Here is a 15,789-nt window from a genome sequence, read left to right as displayed (position 1 = left end):
ATCTCCTGTGGAGGTATGGGTCGGCAGTGGACTGCCACAGGGACAGGGGCTCTGGGTGCAACAGACTTGGGTGTGGCATAAGCCCTTTTCGAGGAGGTCGCCATTAACCCCACCATAGAGCTGCCAGAACTTACAGAGGACTGGGAAATAGATTCTTGGAGGGCATAAACAGAACCTTGTGTGCACCAGGACCCAGGAGAAAGGAGCAGTGACCCCACAAGAGACTGACCCAGACTTGCCCGTGAGTGTCCAGGAGTCTCCGGTAGAGGTGTGGGTTTGTAGTGGCCTGCTGCAGGGTTGGGGGCACTGAGTGTAGCAGTGCATGCATGGGATCCTTTGAAGGAGGTCACCGTTATCTTCATCACCTCCACCATAGTTTGGCCCCAGGTAAATAATAGGGAGGGAACAAAGCTCCACCCATCAATAGAAAACTAAAGATTTACTGAGCATGGCCCCACCAATCAGAATAAGACCCAGTTTCCACCACAGCCAGTCTCTCCCATCAGGAAGCTTCCATAAGCCTCTTATCCTTATCCATCAGAGGGCGGACAGCCTGAAAAACACAATCTGATCACATGGATCAGAGCCTTGTCTAACTCAATGAAACTATGCAGTGTAGGGCCACCCAAGACAGGCGGGTCATGGTGGAGAGTTCTGACAAAATGCAGTCCACTGGAGAAGCGAATGGCAAACCACTTCAGTATTCTTGCCTTGAGAACCCCATGAACAGTATGAAAAGCTAAAAAGATAGGACACTGAAAGAGGAACTCCCCAGGTGGGTAGGTGCCCAATATGCTACTGGAGATCAGTGGAGAAATAACTCCAGAAAGAATGAAGAGACGGAGCCAAAGCAATAACAACACCCAGTTATGGATGTGACTGGTGATGGAAGTAAGTCCGATGCTGTAAAGAGCAATATTGCATAGGAACCTGGAATGTTAGGTCCATGAATCAAGGTAAATTGGAAGTGATCAAACAGGAGATGGCAAGAGTGAATGTCAACATTTTAGGAATCAGCAAATTAAAATAGACTGGAATGGGTGAATTTAACTCCGATGACCATTTTACTTACTACTGTGGCGAGAATCCCTTAGAAGAAATGGAGTAACCATCATAGTCAACAAGAGTCTGAAATGCAGTACTTGGATGCAATCTCAAGAACGACAGAATGATCTCTGTTGATTTCCAAGGCAAGCCATTCAGTATCATAGTCTATGCCTTGACCAGTAATGCTGAAAAAGCTGAATGGTTCTATGAAGACTTACAAGACCTTCTAGATCAGATCAAATCAGATCAGATCAGTCGCTCAGTCGTGTCTGACTCTTTGCGACCCCATGAATCGCAGCACGCCAGGCCTCCCTGTCCATCACCAACTCCCGGAGTTCACTCAGACTCACGTCCATCTAGTCAGTGATGCCATCCAGCCATCTCATCCTCTGTCGTCCCCTTCTCCTCCTGCCCCCAATCCCTCGACATCAGAGTCTTTTCCAAAGAGTCAACTCTTTGCATGAGGTGGCCAAAGTACTGGAGTTTCAGCTTTAGCATCATTCCTTCCAAAGAAATCCCAGGACTGATCTCCTTCAGAATGGACTGGTTGGATCTCCCTGTAGTCCAAGGGACTCTCAAGTCTTCTCCAACACCACAGTTCAAAAGCATCAATTCTTCGGCGCTCAGCCTTCTTCACAGTCCAACTCTCACATCCATACATGACCACAGGAAAAACCATAGCCTTGACTAGACGGACCTTTGTTTTCAAAGTAATGTCTCTGCTTTTGAATATGCTATCTAGGTTGGTCATAACTTTCCTTCCAAGGAGTAAGTGTCTTTTAATTTCATGGCTGCAGTCACCATCTGCAGTGATTTTGGAGCCCAGAAAAATAAAGTCTGACACTGTTTCCCCGTCTATTTCCCTGAAGTGGTGGGACCGGATGCCATGATCTTCATTTTCTGAATGTTGAGCTTTAGGCCAACTTTTTCACTCTCCACTTTCACGTTCATCAAGAGGCTTTTGAGTTCCTCTTCACTTTCTGCCATAAGGGTGGTGTCATCTGCATATCTGAGGTTATTGATATTTCTCCCGGCAATCTTGATTCCAGCTTGTGTTTCTTCCAGTCCAGCGTTTCTCATGATGTACTCTGCATAGAAGTTAAATAAGCAGCGTGAGACCTTCTAGAACTAACACCTAAAAAAAGATGTCCTTTTCATTGTTAGTTTCAGGTGTATGGTAAAGTGAATCTATTACACAAATACATATATCCACTCTTTTTTAGATTCTTTCCCCCATAAGCCATTACAGAGTACTGAGTAGAGTTTCTCGTGCTATACAGTAGGCCCTTAGTAGTTATCTATTGTATATATATGCCATTCGCAGCAACATGAATGGACCTAGAGTCTCATACTGAGTGAAGTAAGTCAGGCAGAGAAAGACAAATATCACATGATGTCACTTATACATGGAAACTAAAAAAAAGGCTACACATGAACTTTTAAACACATATATATTCTTAAAACTAAAATAGAGTTACACATGTAGAAAATAAACTCATGGTTATGGGGTGTAAAGGGTGGGAGGAGCAGATAAATTGGATGATTGCATCGACACATACATATTTTTAATTTTTTGAAGAACCTCCATACTGTTTTCTGGAGAAGGAAATGGCAACCCACTCCAGTATTCTTGCCTGGAAAATCCCATGGAAGAGGAGCCTGGTGGGCTACAGTCCATGGGGTCGCAGAGTCGGACACGACTGAGTGACTTCACTTCACTTCATACCATTTTCCACAGAGGCTGCACCAATTTACTTTCCCACCAACAGTGTGTGAGGGTTCCCTTTTCTCCACATCCTCGCCAGTGATCGTTGTTTTTCACCTTTTTGGTAGTATCCATTCTAATGGGTAGGAGGTGATATCTCATGGTTTTGATTTCCCTAGTAATTAGTGATGTCGAACATTTTTTCATATGCCTGTTGGCCTTCTGTATGTCTTCCTTGGAAAAATGTCTATTCAGATCCTCTGCCCATTTTTGAATCAGGCTTTTTGTTGTTGAGTTTTATGAGTTCTTTACATATTTTGGATGTTAATGCCTTATTTGATACGCAAATGTCTTCTCCTGTTGGAGGTTGTCTTTTCTTGGTGTTGATGGTTTCCTTTGCCTGCAAAAGCATTTTAGTTTGATGTGGTGCTGGTGGTTTAGTTGCTAAGTCGTGTCCAACTCTTGCGACTTCATGGACTGTAACCTGCCAGGCTCCTCTGTCCATGGGATTCTCCTGGCAAGAATACTGGAAATTTATTTTTGTTTTTGTTTGCTTTCCCTGAAGAGACATACCTAGAAATATATTGCTAAGACCAGTGTCAAAGAGTGTAATGTCTGTGTTTTTTCCAGGAGTTTTATGGTTTCTGGTTTTACATTCAGTTCTTTAAAGCTGAGTTATGTGTACGATGTAAGATGATGGTCTATTTTCGTTCTTTTGTATGTGGCTGTTCAGTTTTCCAGTACCACTTATTGAAGAGACTGTCCTTTCTCCATTGTATGGTTTTTGCTCCTGTATTGTAAATTAACTGTCCATATATGTGTGGATTTATTTCTGAGCTCTCAATTCTGTTTCATTGATCTGTGTATATTTTTCTGTCAATACCATGATATTTTGATTACTTTAGCTTTGAAGTACAATATGAAATGAGGACAGTGATCCCACCATCTTCTTTTTCTTAAGGATACTAAAGTCCTCTTGACTAAGATAAAGCCTTCATTCCACTTAAAAATGAGTAGAAGCTGAAAACCCAGGCTTGGTTACTCCTAGCATCACTTTGTTCTTGCTTTTAAAGCTTGTCAATTTTTTTTCCCACAAGAAAACCATGGGAAGTAGTGCTGGGATGAGAGTTTGGCTCCTTTTCTCTGTGGGACAACAGAAAAGTAGGGGGGGGGAAGTTATGAGAATGTGTAGTACAGTTTGCATAGATGAGTAGCTCTTGGAAGTGTTCTGTCCAGCAGCATCCACATCACTTGAAAACTTGTTGGAAGAACAAATTATCTGTCCCCACCCAGAACCACTGAATCAGAAACCAGGAGAGTATAGTACAACAGTCTGTGATTGAAAGCTCCTCCAGGTGATTTTGATGCACATGCTTGTTTGAGACCCCAGGGACAGACTAAGATAAATTTGCTGTTTATCTTAGAAAAGCAAGAAATTTAATTATAATTTATTTTTAAACCCCACTATTCATGTGACTAATTGGTGGTGGTTCTTATGGAAAGCTGAGTGATTTTTCATCTTACGTATGTTTTATTACCATGTTACCTTCCTAACTGGGCCTTTTTTTAGTTCACTTCAGGACATGGTCGTTCATGCAGCAGGGCTGCCTCTGGCATGCCTGAGAAGCTAAATAAATGGAGCTTAACTGAGAGGCTCTCAGTTCGGTAGAATGCAAGAGTCAAGCCCCACTGAGACAGAGTTGCTCCAGGAAAATTTCTAAAGGCTCCATTAACCAAGAATGCATTTTAAACAAACAAAACAAACAAACAAACAAAAAGGTACAAATGAAAGTCATAGGAGCTCACTTAAAAATGAGTTGCAGGAATAAAATGTGTATGTTTGCCGAGGGAAAACTACTGAGAAAATTGATTTTGATTAGGGAAATACCTTATGCAACCTATGTTGTTGAAAAGCATGTTTGTTTACCATTTTAATCTCATGACTTCAGCTACAATTTATGTACCAACCTTGGTTTTGGGGAGAAAATTGTATTCATTCATTTATCTATGTGTTCACTTATTCACCAAGCATTTCAGGTATTCTTGAAGCTCAGGGGACATGGAGACTGTTGACTGTCCGCCTCCACGTTTTTTACCCCCCACTTCATATCTCAAGTTACGGAGACTTTGTTTCTGCCAGATTATTCCAAAAATGGCCTTTCAGAGGTCATCAGTGACTTCCTACCAATCCAGCTGCTCCTCATCTGGCTGTTGTGTAGGTTTGGTCTTGTTTGAGCATCTTCTGCCTCTTGGAACTTTATGCCTTAGGATCATTATTTTCCTGATGGCCTCTTGCCCATAGCTTTAACTGAGTTGTCTTCTATATCTTCACACAAGACCAACGGTTCTATGAGGAGATTTCTCTTAGTCCCATTTTATTGTCTCTTAGCACTTTTTCTTTACCTGAAGGAACTCACCTATTCCCACCAGTTTCATTTAGATTCACTTACCGCAGCTAGGGGAGTAGCTGCTAAATCTCTTTCTTCATTTTTAACCCAGGTTTCCAAACTTCACTATCCAAAATAGAATTGATTCTATTCTTCACAAATTATTTATTCATGTATTAAGCAAATATTTATTGAGGGGCTCCTGTCTACCAGGCACTGTTTTCTGTTCTAGGAATATAGCAGTGAACAAAACTGGCAAGTCTCTGATTTTAGAAAGCTTATATTCTGATGGGGTTGGGGAGGCAAACAATAAAAGCCAGACAAATAATATGGTGATATGTACTTTGAAGAGAAATAAAATAGGATTCAAGAGATAGAGAAATGATGAGAACACTTTTTAAAAAGCATTTTGGCTGCACTGGGTGTTCACCATGGTGTGTGGACTCTTCCTTGCATCACTTGGCCTTTCTCTGGGGGCTGCACATGGGCTTAGCTGCCCTGCCACATGTTGGGTCTTAGTTCCCCAACCAGGGATCAAGCCTGCCTCCCCTGCGTCGGAGGGTGGATTCTTAACCACTGGACCACCCGGAAAGTCCCCAAGGATACATTTTATAGAGAGTAATCTGGGTCTGATAGGGTAATATTTGATCAAAAATCTGAAACAAGTGAGGGAATGAATTCTGTGGGTATAATGAATAGGAATCAGCTGAGTCTTTGAAAGGCAAAAAGTGCAGGAAGAACGCTAGAAAGCATCAATAACTAAATGTGTGCTGAAGAGAAAGCATGACTCTGAGCTCAGGAGACTTAGTTTTGCTGAACGCATGATCGTGCATGATCACAGGAAGGATGCATCTGGGGAAGGATGCATCTGCTTCTGCCCTATGTTCAGAACCATTTAATTAAATGAGAAATTTAATGTTACTCCACATATATATGGGTGTCCATTGGCATATGCATGCAATGCTGGAGACCTGGGTTCCATCCCTGGGTTGGGAAGATCCCCTGGAGAAGGGAAAGGCTACCCACTCCAGTATTCTGGCCTGGAGAATTCCATGGACTGTTGAGTCGCTCGGGGTCACAAAGAGTCAGACACGACTGAGAGACTTTCATTTTCATTGGCATATGAGATTGTGGTCTCTTCTTGCCAATCTATAATCCTTCTGAAATTCTAGCATTATGTTAGAATCTGAAACACTGCAAAATATTTTCATTTTCTAACAATTACAACAAACTTTTATTTACTCAAATGAAGTTGAAGCAACTGAAGCATTAACTTTTTGTGAGTTATTTGGATTTAGTATTTCTCTGTCTCTTTTGTGGGTCCTCTCTGGAATTTTTTGGTTCACTCACACTTGCCTCAGAAAGACATAGCTGAGTAAAAAAGAGAAACTCATCTCTTTTACTGTTATAAATTTGTTATTGTCTGTGTTGTGGGAAGGTAGATTCAAATAGAAAGACGTACATTTTAGGATTATTAATAAATTCTGTTTGTCGCCAGTTACTAATTCCATGGTACAATGAGCAGAGAGGAATTCCTTTAAAATAAACTGGATCAGTCTCCCCACCTCAGTCTGCACTTTCTCTCATCCCCCATCTGCTGGCTCTTCTCTCAGATGTGCCTGCTCAGTCCCTCCAGCCTATGGGAAGTGCCTCCCTGGCCGCCATATTTCAATTGTGAGTTTCACCCCCAGCTCCTACTTCACCCCTTCCCTTCTGATTGCTTTTCCCATTCCTTCTATTTCACTCTGTAATTTACCTACTAATTTTATTTATTGCCCGTCTCCCTCTACTATAATGTAAGCTCCATGAGAGGAAACAAGACTTTTTCCCCCCTAACATTTTATTATAAAAATTCTTAAGCATATAGATAATTTGGAAGAATTTTACAGTGAATAGCCATAAGTCCATCATCTAGATTCTACAGTTAACATTTCACTCTATCTGCTTTATTACATCCCTCTAGTCAACCATTGATCCAACTTATTTTTTTAATTTATTTTTGAAGTTGCAGACGTCAGTGGTTTCCCTTCTAATATTTCAGTGCGCATGTCACTAATTAGAGTTCAATATTTGTTTCTCTCTTTCTTCTGAGGTAACTTTGATATTTACATTTTTTTTTAAACAAATTAATTAATTTATTTTAATTGGAGGATAATTACTTTACAATGGGCTTCCCTGGTGACTAGGCTTGTAAAGAATCCGCCTGCAATGTGGGAGACCAGGGTTCGATCCCTGGGTTGGGAAAATTCCCTGGAGAAAGGATAGGCTACCCACTCCAGTACTCTGGCCTAGAGAATTCCATGGACTGTATAATCCATGGTGTCGCAGAGTCAGACACAACTGAGCAACTTTCACTTTACTTTACAATATTGTGGTGGTTTTTGCCATAAATCAACACGAATCGGCTACAGGTGTATATGTGTCCCCTCCATCCTGAACCCTCTCCCACATCCCTCCCCACCCCATCCCTCTGGGTTGTACACCACTCTTTGGGTGCCCTGCTTCCTGCATTGAACTTGCACTGGTCATCTATTTTACATATGGTAATACATGTTTCAATGCTATTCTCTCAAATTATCCCACCATCACCTTCTCCCACTGAGTCCAAAAGTCTGTTCTTTACATCTGTGTCTCCTTTGCTGCTGTGCTTGTAGGATCATTGGTACTGTCTTTCTTGATTCCATATATATGCATTAATACACAGTATTTGTCTTTCTCTTTCTCTTTCTGACTTCCTTCACTCTGTATAATAGGATCCAGGTTCATTTATCTCATTAGAACTGACTCAAATGTGTTCCTTCTTATAGCTTAGTAATATTCCATTGTGTATATGTACCAAAACTTCCTTATTCATTCATCTGCTGATGGATGTCTAAGTTGCTTCCATGTCCTAGCTATTGTAAATAGTGCTGCAATGAACATTGGCGTACTTGTGTCCTTTCAATTCTGGTTTCCTTAGGGTGTATTCCCAGCAATAAGATGGTTGGTTTACATGCACAAATTTATATGACTTCACCAAAAATGCATTTATAAGCCCTCATCAAGATATGGAGCATTACCATCATTCCAGAAAATCTTCTCATGTCCCTTCCTTGTAGTTTTGCTAGATTTTACAGAACACCCAGTTAAATTTGAATTTTGAAGCAATGGATAAATATTTAATATAATAATGTCTCAAATGTTCCATAGGATATACTTTTGCAAGAAAATTCTTTGCAGTTTATCTGAAATTCAAATTTAACTAGAAATCCTGTGTTCTATCTGGCAGCTCTACTTTCTAGTATATTCTTGCATCATTTCCCAGAGGAAGTGAACTATTCTGATGTTTTTCCACCATAGATTTTGCCCATTTCAGAACTTCATATAAAAGGATTGCACTATATGTATTTTCTGTAAGGCATTTTTTCACTCAGCATAACGGTTTTGAGATTCATCCATAGTGTTTATGTGTATCATGAATTTGTTCCTTTTTATTATTGACTATTGTTCCATAATATAAATATACTACTATTTATTCATTTATTCTTCACCTTGGATTTTTTTCCAGTTTCCTTCTATCATGAATAAGCTGCTATGAGCCAACAATGGCTGCCAATTAAGTTCTTGACAAAGTCCCAACTCTTTAACATGGCTCATTCTGTAATTTTCTTACCTCCCCTCTGATCTCAGCACACACCACTCTTTTCTTAAGCTCACCACTCTCCGATCATACTCCCTTCAGTGTCCTGAAGCTTTCATGCTGCTTCTCCCATTGGCCTTTACACGCAGTTCCTTCCATCTGTATCATGGACTCAATGGCCTTGAGTTTGAGCAAACTCTGGGAGATGGTGAAGGACAGGGAAACCTGCCTGTGAGTTTTGCATGGTAGAATTGTACCTAAGCTGTCTCCCTCTGGTATCAGGTGGAGAAGGAACAACTGGAGGAGAAAGAAAGAAATCTTACAGGACGTATTTTTGCTCTTGTTTGGGACTGATTATAGGGGCTCTGGCATGTGCTGTCTAATAAATTATCCATGTGGCTATTTTCACTCATTCTTATCAGGAGAAAAAGAGAGCATCATAATTCTCACCAGTCTAGGAACATTGTGAAATAATGTCAGTCATGAGATATTTATGAAAACTCGAGAATGGAGGAGAGTCTGGGGAAGGAAAAACTGTGAAAGGTCTGGGAGCCACAGATATATTTTGATGACGGAGAATCATTGGGGATTTAAAATATGTATGTAAAAAAGTTTGGTTCTTTAAAAGGAAAAATTCCTAATGGATGTTTGAAATGTGTGTATGTATTTCTCAGAAACTCAGGACGTATTTCTAGCAGTCATTGATTAATAACTCTCAGGTTATATCTGAGTCAATATATTACCAGTTTTAATGCCATTTTTACTTAATTTAACTATCTGTTTGCCACTATGCTATGCTAAGTCTCTTCAGTCATGTCCGACTCTGTGCGACCCCATAGACCACAGCCCACCAGGCTCCCCTGTCCCTGGGATTCTCCAGGCGAGAACACTGGAGTGGGTTGCCATTTCCTTCTCCAATGCATGAAAGTGAAAAGTGAAAGTGAAGTCACTCAGTCATGTCCGACTCTTAGCGACCCCATGGATTGCAGCCTAACAGGCTTCTCCATCCATGGGATTTTCCAAGCAAGAGTACTGGAGTGGGGTGCCATTGCCTTCTCTGCTGTTTGTCACTAGGCCATGGAATTCTGGCTTTGGATGTCTATAATGGTCTCATATAAGAAACAGATTAAGTAGAATCAGAGTAAAATCTCCCCAAAGGCTATTTGGGATTCTTAATTTCTCTTGATGTCTTTGGAAGTGAGCAAAAGCTGCATTATTCATTACTTCTTAAAAATTTTACTCACGTTATAAGAACTATAAATCTCTTATCTCAAGAGGCTTCCAGGACAGAAGCTATAAAATATAACTGGAGTAGACACTGGTCCAGCTAATTCAGAAACAAAATTTGTAATTGAATATTTATATCTCAATTTGAATTTCAGGAAAATAAGATCTTTTCTTTTCCAAAAGAAAATCATAGATCCTCTTGACAGCATGAGGATGAAAACAGAAACTTCTAACCTGAATAGAAGGAAAATAATTTGAAGCTGGTAATTGAGTAAATCTCAAGATTCAGATTTCCAGTTCTCCCCACTCCCTCCTTCCCTTCTGCTGGAATTTTCAGAGAATAGTAGAGTTAGGAGAAACTGTGAGAAGTTTGAAAACTATGAGTAATTTTATAATTAAAACAGTCAGAATTTGTTTCTTTGAAAGCATATGTTAGACCGTCAGGTAAAGTTAGGTAAAAGCAGAGATAGCTGAGACCCTTTTGGGAGTAGTGTGTGCATCATTTTAATGCAAAGTGAGACTAATTTGATATGCTATATTGTAGAAAATATGAAATACCATCAGAAGTCATCACTGACATAATAAAGTCTATGTAGATACAAGCCCTGGCAACCTTTATCCAGGTGTTCTTAATTGTTTGTTACTTACTTGACAGAGGACAGAGGATGAGATGGTTAGATGGAATAACTGACTCAGTGGACATGAGTTAGAGTAAACTCAGGGAGACAGTGAAGGACAGGAAAGCCTGGTGTGCTGCAAGTCACGGGGTCTCAAAGGTTCAGACACGATTTAGCGACTGAACAACTGACTTGACAACCACTAGGTGACGCTGTTGCTTCACCAAGTTAGTGCAGGAGGCTCCAGGAACTGCTCCAGAGGAAGTGCTGCTGCTTACGTTAGCCTGAAAGTGAACTGATACTGATCATCAACAGAATTACAAGCAGTTCTGACAGTACCATCTATTATATGTAATGTATGCATGCTTATAATAAAACAAACTACTAAGTACTGCTGCTGCTGCTGCTGCTGCTAGTCACCACCAGACCAATGTCTAGTATGTGTCAATTCTGTGATCACCTTTGTGCTCTGTAGTTTAACTTAATCCTTCTGTTAATCATACTTGTGGGAGATTACAAATCTAAGAAGTGGCAGAACCGGGTGCCCTGGCTGCTTTATTGACAGATGTGGCCACTAGTCACATAGCAAGCTAGTGGTAGGATGTGACATCTCCGATGGTATGTGTTTCCAATCAAGTTGCCTATATCAAAATAAGAGCGCCTGTGGAAAAACAGTGAAGTGGGTTAACATAAACATAATTTCCTTTCCATTATTTTTTAAAAGATGTTCTTGGAAACTCATATTTGTGGGAAAATTCTATTTGATATACCTACTAATGTTTTCATTCACAGCAGATAACTTTAACTTAGGATTGCTAGATAAAACATGATTCCTATATAAATTTGTTTCAGATAAATACTAATAACTTCTTAGCCTAAGTGTGACCCATGCAAAAATCTGTATGTCTGGTAAACAATAAATATATTTACTTTTTGTATAAGTATGTTCCAAATATTGAATGGGGAATATCTATATTAAATAAAAATTATTTCTTATTTATATAAAATGCTAATTTACCTAGGTCTCCTGTATTTTAATTTGGTAAATCTCTCAACATTACCTTACTTTTCTTTTTAATTTGGGGCAGTTTAACGAAGCTCAGTCAATTTTCTCCCTCTCTATTTTGGATCCTCTCTCTTCTCTATCTACCCCTCTATTCCTGAGGAATATATCTGTCCTTTTAAAGGAGCATCCTGTGATCTGACTGTTAAATGCTTCTGCTTCTCGCCAGACGTGCTCCCAGAGAACGGAGGTTAGATGTGAAAGTGCCTGTACATACAGTGCTGCATCAGATTCAGAAACTGCTTTGTTGCTTTCACTGTACTCACTATTTTTCGCATTATCTGCTGAAGTTCCTGATTAGAGTGTGGGAAAGAGCATACATACAATCTGCCTTATTCCTAACCTCAGAAATCAATTCCAGAAGGAAGTTTAGACCTTGAATTTTTAAATCTACTGTTCTTAGTTTTACAATCCTAATTATGTTAAGTCTCCTAAAGTGTCATGCTCCCTCATTCATGGGACCTCCCTGTGAATGAGTAATCCATGAGATTTATCAGAAAACATTCTGATCATATATGTAGTTTTTAAAGTAGCCAATTAAAACAATGGCTTCAAATAATAAAGACTGTTCACTGGACTGGAGACTTTGAGAGTATAAACTTAATTTCATTCCATGGAGTTTTTCTTTTAAGTACAGGTTAATAGGCTGCCCCCGAAAAGTAATCCTTTCTGTACAGACAGGTAAAAGAGTTGAGAGGTATAAACACTATGTGCTACTAATAAGCATATTCATCACTGCTTACTTCACGCTAGTTTTAAGATTCTATGTAATTTTTATAGATTAGAATGAGACCCCCAGTCAATTTATTCAAAGCAATTTATAGATGAAAATATTTCTCCTGGCTGACATAAAGAATTGCCTTAGATTAAAGACAACCAGAGCAATCATGGCAAATTTACATTCCCACCAAACCATGGTGATATTACTAAGAGATCTATGCAAACTTTCTTTCTGAGCATGGATGCAGTGCTTCAGAATTCTTCTTAACTCCTCAGTTCATTAATTCAATTGAATTAATTCATCTTTGTTGACCCAGAGTAGGGATGACCTTTTAGTTAATCATCTTCAGAATGCAGAGGATATAAATACCAGAAGATTTTAAAAAAAGGCAAGAGTTTAAGTATTTAGAACCAACTTGAGGACATGGCAATGTTTAGACTCTGAAGAAGAAAAATGAAGTTGGCATTTTTGTTGCTGTTGTTCAGTCCCTAAGTTGTCTCCAACTCTTTGTGACCCCATGGACTGTAGCACACCAGGCTCCTCTGTCCTCCCCTATCTCCTGGAGTTTGCTCAAATTCATTCCGTTGAGTCAGTGATGCCCTCCAACCATCTCATCCTCTGCTGCTCTCTTCTCCTTTTGCATTCAATCTTTCACAGCATCGGTCTTGTCCAATGAGTCAGCTCTTTGTATTAGGTGGCCGAAGTATTGGAGCTTCACCTTCAGCATCAGTCTTTCTAATGAATATTCAGGGTTGATGTATTTTAGGATTGACTAGTTTGATCTCCTTGAAGTCCAAGGACTCTCAAGAATCTTCTCCAGCACCACAGTTTGAAAGCATCAATTATTCAGTGTTCAGCTTTCTTTTCTTTCTTTCTCACATCTGTACATAACTACTGGAAAAACCATAACTTTGACTATATAGACACTTGTTGACAAAGTGATGTCTCTGCTTTTTAATACTCTGTTTAGGTTTGTCATAGCTTTCTTCCCAGGAGCAAGCATCTCTAAATTTCGTGATTGCAGTCACCATCTATGGTGATTTTGGAGCCCAAGGAAGTGAAATCTGTCATTGCTTCCACTTCTCCCTCTTCTATTGGCCAGAGATTTGGCATGCAGATCTTCAAACTAAGCAGAGGTATGTGACCATTTTTTTGAAGATAAATAATGTTGTAGTCCAATTTAGAATTCTGAGTTCAAGCAAGGCAGATAGAAGTATTGGGTTGGCCAAAAGATTCTTTCTTTTTTTCCTGTAAGATGGCTCTAGTAGCACTTAGTTGTCTTTAACTTCATTTGAAACAATTTTGTTAGATTGTATGGTAACAGCTGTCCTATCAGCATGTATTTTTTTAAAAAACTTACCAAAATTGGTAAATTTTTCTATAGCCATTTCATATTGAAGATGGAAGAAAAAAGCAACATATTGGCATATTATGCTTATTATTTCAAGAAAGGTAAAAGTGCAACTGAAACACACACACACACAAATTCTGTGCAGTGTATAGAGAAGGTGTGACTGATCAAACTTGTCAAAAGAGGTTTGTGAAATTTCGTGCTGAAGGTACCTTGCTGGACGATGCTCCATGGTCAGGTAGACCAGTTACATAGGTCAGGTTAACAGTGATCAAATGGAGACGTTAATTGGAACAGTCAGTGTCATACCTTGCAAGATGTGGTCAGCATACTCAAAATATTCAAATCAAGTATTGAAAATCATTTGCACCAACTTGGTTTTGTTAATCATTTTGATGTTTGGGTTCATCATAAATTAAGCAAAAAAAACAAAAAACAAAAAACAAAAAACAAACACCTTTTCTTGATCATATTTCCACATGAGATTCTCTACTTAAACATAATGAAAACATCCTGTTTTTTAAAACAAATTGTGACAGGTGGTAAAAAGTGGATACTGTACAATAATATGAGATCGTGGTGCAAGTGAGATAAGCCAACACCAGCCTCACCAAAGTCTTCATCCAAAGACGGTATTGTGTATATGGTGGGATTGGAAAGGAGTCCCCTATTATAAACTCCTTCTGGAAAGCTGAATGATTAATTTCAACAAATACTGCTCACAACTAGACCAACTGAAAGCAGTGCTTGATGAAAAGTGTCCGGAATCAGTCAACAGAAAACACATAATCCTCCATCAGGATAATGCAAGATTGCATGCATGTTTCTTTGATGACCAGGCAAAAACTGTTAAACTTGGCTGGGAAGTTCTGATTCATCTGCTGTATTCACCAACCATTGCACCTTCAAATATCCATTTATTTTGGTCTTTACAAAATTCTCAATGGAAAAAATTTCAGCTCCCTCAAAGACTGGAGAAAACACCTGAAACAGTTCTTTGCTCAAAAGAAAAAGTTTTGGAATGATGGAATTATGAACTTGCCTGAAAAAATGGCAGAAGCTAGAGGAACAAATCAGTGAATATGGTGTCAATAAAGTTTTTGGTGGAAATAAACAATGTGTCATTTATTTTTACTTAAAAAAAAAATGAAGGACCTTTTTGGCCAACCCAATAGATTTGGCTTGTTATTCAATTTGGAATCTAAGTAGGCTGATTTGTGAAAAATATAAACTGGGTAAGATTGTCCATTCCAGGAGAAGAAAGCATTCCGTTCTAATTGAGTAGTGATTGGAAGTAAGACACCATTGAAATATATTATTCAAGTCATCCTAGCAACTAATGAAAGAAATGTATAGGAATTAAAAACTAACATTTATCAGTGCCTCTCCTATATGCCAGATATTGTCCTTGGTACTCTACTTATCAAAATCCTCCCTTGAAAGACCTTGAAAAGTTGGCATCAAATTTTAGCTTTGCTTGCCAACATGCTGGTTGATTATCTGGCTTCACGATACAGTGCTTCAAATATTTCTTTTTTTCATGTTCTCCTTTTGACATGAATAAAAAGTAATATTCCCTGGGGCTTAATTTGTCTGCTCTAGTTGTGTGAGTGTGTGTGTGTGTGTGTGTGTGTGTGTGTGTGTGTGTGTATAACTGCCCAATATATAGTGATTATGTTACAAAATATATTTGTACTCTATGTGCAATATAGATCTTGCAACTTTTCACATAAATTTTAGTTACACCACTAGTTAATTGGGAGAATGAGAATTCTGGTACTATTCCCATTCCCTATGTGCTACTTCTTGAAGTGAAAGAAATGCTTTATGGAAGGCCTAAAATGTACCTCAAAGTTTTGAATTTTCAATAAACTAAAAACTAAAATTATTTGAGTATTTGTTTTCAGTTCAGTTCAGTCGCTCAGTCGTGTCCAACTCTTTGTGACCCCATGGACCGCAGCACGCCAGGCCTCCCTGTGCATCACCAACTCCTGGAGTGCACTCAAACTCACGTCCATTGAGTCAGTGATGCCATCCAACCATCTCATCCTC

The 15,789-nt window shown here is 39.2% G+C and overlaps 1 protein-coding gene across 1 annotated transcript in view; it reads left to right on the top strand.

Annotated features, from left to right (window-relative positions):
• The first annotated feature begins 1,953 nt into the window (after window positions 1-1,953).
• SLC26A7 (solute carrier family 26 member 7) overlaps window positions 1,954-15,789 on the top strand; it is a 180,511-nt gene continuing 166,675 nt past the window's right edge. Inside the window, exon 1 of the mRNA XM_061439400.1 lies at window positions 1,954-13,522. The gene's annotated coding sequence lies outside the window, so the exon portion shown is untranslated. The remainder of the gene's footprint in view (window positions 13,523-15,789) is intronic.

Source organism: Bos javanicus, chromosome 14 (assembly GCF_032452875.1).
Source record: "Bos javanicus breed banteng chromosome 14, ARS-OSU_banteng_1.0, whole genome shotgun sequence".
NCBI lineage: Eukaryota > Metazoa > Chordata > Mammalia > Artiodactyla > Bovidae > Bos > Bos javanicus.
Note: the sequence above shows the minus strand (reverse complement) of the source record. Positions and strands in the feature narration are given on the sequence as shown.